This window comes from Globicephala melas, chromosome 13, assembly GCF_963455315.2.
Source record: "Globicephala melas chromosome 13, mGloMel1.2, whole genome shotgun sequence".
Classification (NCBI taxonomy): domain Eukaryota; kingdom Metazoa; phylum Chordata; class Mammalia; order Artiodactyla; family Delphinidae; genus Globicephala; species Globicephala melas.
The window spans coordinates 42,837,040-42,843,226 of record NC_083326.1 but is presented as its reverse complement, the minus strand read 5'-3'; the positions used below and the strand labels follow the sequence as shown (position 1 = coordinate 42,843,226).

At 42.4% G+C, this 6,187-nt stretch overlaps 1 pseudogene; it reads left to right on the top strand.

Moving 5' to 3' along the window:
* Positions 1-618: 618 nt before the first annotated feature.
* On the top strand, positions 619-1,607 carry LOC115863620 (gamma-secretase subunit APH-1B pseudogene; annotated as a pseudogene).
* Positions 1,608-6,187: the final 4,580 nt, after the last annotated feature.

Here is a 6,187-nt window from a genome sequence, read left to right as displayed (position 1 = left end):
CAGACCAAATTCCAGAGGGAACAAAGAAGTAGATGTATCTAGACAAATAGGAGGGAAACTTGGAGCTAGTTGCTTCCTTCACCATATAGAACCTGGGAAATCTGAGAGCCTCCAAGAAGAGGTTGTATCACATGTGACAGGAAGAGAACAGGTAGATGAACCTGAAATACCACGCCTGGCTGCCCATGCCTGAGTGGAGGGTGCAGTGCACCCAGACACTAGTGTGTGCCCTAGGAAGTCGCAAATAAACGCTGAGATGACCAGTGGACTTGCTGAGGCCCAGGATAGAGGAATGTCAAGCATTTCAAAACTGATGGGCAAATGGTGGATTTTGGCTGTGGACATCATCACAATACCAAACACCGCTAGGTATTACCAGTCACTAACCCTTCAGAGGACACCAAACCCCAGAGCAGGAACCAGAGAGGGCTCAGAAGGACTGCTCCTCTCCTATGTGGATAAGAAGTCCCTCAATTCCTTGTCACCATGAGAACCCTTAAAGCTCCCCCAACCCAACCCTATAGATGCCATCTTGGAGATGGGGAGAGAAGAAGCAATTTGAAGATGGAGTTGAAAGAGACTATTTGAATTGAAAAGGACTGAAATCAGTGAACTGACATGCGTGTGTCCCCCTGCCCACTTTCCGTTAAGTCCATGATTGAATATTTGAGAAGCCTACATTTGCTTCCATAGCTGAGCAGTGGTTTGTGAATATGTTGCACCTTTCCGGGGTTTCCTCAGAAACTGAATCAGAGTGAGATGCGCCCACTTGTGTCTGGGCTTTGTCGGAAGGAGTAACTCTGACTTAGGCAGAAGCCAGAGGAGGGAGCTGGTAGCGCTCATCCCCCGTGTCTTTCTTTTGTTTTATACACTCACACACATGTACACACACACACACACACACACACACACAATTAAAGCTTTTGTTTTAAAATGGTTAGTTTGAAAGGAATAAAACAACTCTAGAAAATGCTTTAATTAAAAAGAAACAAACACAAAATCTTACCAACCAAAAATTCTTGTCCTAAGATGGACCAATACAGAAATATCTGCTGATCTTTGGAGTGTTAGTCTCAGTCCTTATCCAAGAAATGTGCCATTTTGCATATTATAAACCTTTTTTTTTTTAAAGCCCGTGTGGGCTTGAAGAGTATAAACCCAGGTGAGACGGCACCCTCTATGTGATTAATAGCTTATGTTTCTGGTTTGGGCTTTGGAATCATGAGTGGAGTATTTTCCTTTGTAAATACCCTGTCTGACTCTTTGGGTCTGGGCACGGTGGGCATTCATGGAGACCCTCCCCAGTGCTTCCTAAATTCAGCTTCCATGACGCTGGTGATCATATTGCTACACGTGTTCTGGGGCACTGTGCGTTTGGACGCCTGTGAGAAGAAAAAGTGGTACGCCCTTCTTGTAGTTCTTCTCCCCCACCTGCTGGTGTCAGCCCTGAGCTTCATAAATCCTCGTTACGGATTAAAGCTGGTGTCGGCATACATCATCCTGGTGCTCACGGGCGTCTGGACATTCTTCGTTTCTGCCGGAGCCTGAAACTCTGCCTCCTCTGCCAAGACTAGGACTGGGTCCTCTTCAAGCAGCGCTCCACATAACCTCCAAGGACCAGCGCTTCTGAAACAGGAAGCTGCGCCTTTAGAAGAAGCGCAGCTGTGTCTTCTAAAAGTCCGTTTTCCTGGTGAAATTTAGAATAAACAGTACTATCTAGATACGATATGGCTTTCATGCAACGGCTTTCTGAAAGGGATACATCAGTGGTGTGCAGCCTGGCTGCAAGTTGGAATCACCTGAGAAAACAAAAACTAATGTTCTGGGCTCTACCTTCCAGATTTAATTGGTCCGGGCATTTGGTAATTTTTTAAAGCTTCTTACATAAAACTCAGATGTGCTGCCAGGTTGAGAACTGTCCACGTCCAAATAGGAACTTTCTGAGAACACCATAAGTAAATAAGAATGAGATGTTTAGCTATCTCCTAACTCAGTTAGTGTTGAGCAAGTAACTATCTGAATGTCAAATAGAAGTCCTAGTTGGCCTTTGTCTTTTTAAGTTCTGAAGTCACAAAAGGCTAAAGGGCTATCATCTCTGTGAACCGTTTTCTCGTACTTTACTGGTACTCTGTTTTATGAGAACATGGTAGGTTGTGCTTCTAACTACAATAATAAATTGCACTGACTTACTATGGTAAAAAAAAAAAAAAAATTCTTGTCCTGTATTTCTTTTCTTTTTTCCTGTTCTTAACTTTGGTTTCCTTACTTTTTTAACTTTATGATCTCACAGGCTGTGCTTTCATCTTAAAATTTATCTTTCTGGGGCGTCCCTGGTGGCGCAGTGGTTGAGAGTCCGCCTGCCGATGCAGGGGACACGGGTTCGTGCCCCAGTCCAGGAAGATCCCACATGCCGCAGAGCGGCTGGGCCTGTGAGCCATGGCCGCTGAGCCTGCGCTCTGCAACGGGAGAGGCCACAACAGTGAGAGTCCCGTGACCAAAAAAAAAAAAAAAATTTACCTTTCTAGTTCTACCTTTTATCTTTTACCTGTTAGGCTTTCAGTTTTTAAATCTATTTTAAATTTTCATTTATTGTCATAATATCTATTAGACTTATTTATTTAAATTCTTAATTTTTATACTCTTCCCCCAAATCTTTTTTTCCATCTTTATATGGCCAAGTTGAAAAAACAGGGGCATGCAGCAGCAGAAAGGGTCAAAGTGCTAAAAGGAGAGAATGGAAATTTTCTTCTCAGCCTCCTACATTATTTTTGGGCCACAAGACAATTTTCTAGAAAGTCTTATCCATTATTCACACTTTATTACAGTATGGAATTTCTACCATGCCACAGGCCTCCTGGTGGCATTAACTTCTCAATAGTTCTCAATAGATACCAGGTTTCTGGTGCCCTTTCACAGTAGCCTGGTGCTACTTCCCACCCATTTATATACCAGGAGGTTGACCACCCTTTCAGGCAGTTCTCAGGCTTGCCAGGGACCCAGAAGAAAAGAGGCAAACACTGGCTACAGAGAAGGATATATTATATAGGGCTTTTTTTTCATTTTGTGTTTCTGTTTTTGTTTTTGTTTTGTATAATAGTGCAACTGGGACCTCTGTTGGATCTTGGGAATCCAGGAGTGTCTAGAAGGGCAGACAGTAAATAAGCTAAGGATCTCCCCTTTGCATTCTCTTACCAACCAAGGATCCCAGGAAGGTCCTACAGGAACATGGTAGAAGCTTAGGTGTTTTGAATTTTCCCCTTCCTAGGGTAGAACAGTTGCAACATTTGGGAGTCTCAGGTCTTGACAGTGCCTCAGGGCTCTAGCCTCACTGCTTCTTTTCAAACTGTTAAAAATATACTTGTTGTGGGCTTCCCTGGTGGCACAGTGGTTGAGGGTCCGCCTGCCGATGCAGGGGACGCGGGTTCGTGCCCCGGTCCAGGAGGATCCCACATGCCGCGGAGCGGCTGGGCCCGTGGGCCATAGCCGCTGAGCCTGCGTGTCCGGAGCCTGTGCTCCACAACGGGAGAGGCGACGGCAGTGAGAGGCCTGCGTACCGCAAATATATATATATATATATATATATATATATATATATATATATATATATATATATATATATAAAATTTTTTATTGTGAGCTAGAGTAAAAATACATTTTACATGGTGATCCAGTACACACACACACAACACACATATTGACACAAATAAATATTTTATCAAATAATACCCTTACTCCATACGATAAAGTTAAAAAGCAACAAAGCTAATATAAATGTGATTTTATGATTATTTAATTGCAACATTATATTCTATATGTCTCTAACCTACTAACATTATTTCTTTACTCCTGCTTTGCAAACGGGAGTTTGAAACACTAAATAAAGGACTTTTCCCAAAGAGTTAGCTTGCTACAAAGTAATATAAACAAACACAACAATAGCTAACATTTATTAAGATTTAGTATGTGCTAGGCACTGCCCTGTGTGTACTTTGGCTGATAACTCTGTGTGGCAAAGGTACTATTTTTATTTTCATTGCTACATTTTATGTAAGGGAAAGGGCATTCAGGGATTAAGTGGCCACTGTAGATCACATAGCCAATCGCAAAACAGACCTTAGGTTCAAACCCAGACTTCCTGGGTTCCAGACTCCAAAATTACACACTTATCCACTAAATTACATTTTTCTACTCCCATCCATCTTCAGAGAACTTAAAATCCCCCCGCCTTGTCCTACTCAGCTTAAAGGACAGGACCAATAAGGCTATGGTATCCCAAGTACCTAACTTCTTTTGGGGTACCCTGGAGATAGTTCACCAGTGAGAACAACTCTAGCCCGGGTGATGGGGTGACATTGCCAATCAGGATATACTTACCTTGGCCTCTGAAATCCAGGATGTGGCACAATGAACAAAAATATCATCTAAGAAATAATATGACACCAAGAGACACACCTCCTTAGCCTGGTAGAATCCCTAGCAACAATTCTCTCCAACTGACCTTTTACATTACAATCAAAGTTATCTTTACATACACAAATTTTAGCCTGTTACTCCTACAATGAAAATATTCATGACTTTCATCATATACTCATAGAGTCTAAATAAATTATTTTGCAATGTATACAAATGTCAAATTGTTATGTTGTACATCCCAAACTAACATAATGTATGTCGATTATACTTCAGTTGAAAGGAAGGAAGGAAGAAAGGAAGGGAGGGAGGAAAGAAAGAAAATTATATATGGCCGGGATCTTGCCCCAACTTAATTTGAATCTCACTCTGTAGTTCCCTATTCACAAAACCTGAATTTTAGCCCTTTCGCACCTTGTTTGCCTAGATCTTTACTCACCCTTAAAAATCCAGTTCAACCAGAGCAGAATGTGAAAGCTTCACCTGTGTAGATACTCAAATAGCTAATCATTGGAAGAGAAATACAGTTGAAGAGAATAACAGTGATCCAGGAACTAAAAAAAAAAAAAAAACAGAGAGAGAGAAATGAGGGAGTGTGATCTGGGAGTTGGTGGAGAATATTAGCAATGTAGAGAAGTGGTTGAAAAGCCTGATGACTTGAGATTCAAGAGTGGGTGCTTTGGGGAGGAGAAGAAATGACCTGGAAGAGACAAACAAGAGCAAGGATGATTCTCAGCACTCTTCTTGAGAAGCCTGCAGAGGAAGCAGTGTCCTCGGGGGAGAGAGAGATTTTCTTCGGAAAGACTTTGTTTACAGAGGGAATTTAAAGTTTTAAGGAGAATTTTTTAAAAATCCAGGTCAATATCATTTTCCCCACCTTCCCCAGCAAAAGTAAGAACAGCCTCCAAAACATTGTAAGAGATAATTCAAGTGGAGTTATTGCTATTATTAGTGTAATAGTATAAGATGGTTTACAGAGGCAAACAAGAACCTCTTTCAAAATGCTTTGATAACTATCCTCTAATGCTACCTTGGGCATGCCCCTCTCAAACGTTCTAGGTAAGAGAGTAAATCGGTACAGCCTCTGTGGAGAGTAACCAGATATGACGGTTAAATTTTTTGTGTTAACTTGACTAGGCTATGGTGCCCATTTGTCTGATCAAACACTAGTCTAGATGTTGCTGTGAAGGATTTTATAGACATGATTAACATCTACAATCAGTTGACTTTAAAGGAGTAAAGGGGGTGACCCTCAGTGATGTGGGTGCAGCCCATCCAATCAGTTGAAGAACTTAAGAGCAAAAAAAAAAAAAAAGAGAGAGAGAGAAAGAATAAAAGGAGTTCTACTCCAAGATGGTGAAATAGAAATCTATTCTGGAGGGTGATGTCATGAAGATGGCACCATAGGTCATTCCTGAATTCAGCCCCTTCAAAGGAAGACCAGCTAGCAACCATCCATAGACGAGACACCATTGTGAAACTCCCAGAACCTGGGGTGGAGACAGGAGGTGAGGCTTAAGCCTCACCCTGGACCACAGAGATGGAGAAGGACCAAATTTGAAGGGTAAGAGAAGTTTCACTTGGAGCTTGTTGCCCCTCCCTTAGGCCAGCACAGCACTGCACCAAGAGGTCCCCCCCTTGGTCTATGGTTTCCCTAGGGGGAAAAAGAGAGCCCAAGGTGGACCTCCAGCTTCCCCAGCATTTCAGACACTTCCCAGGAGGCCCACTTGGGTCTCTCCTCATGGGGATCACAGGGGAAAATCTGTGGTCCTCGACC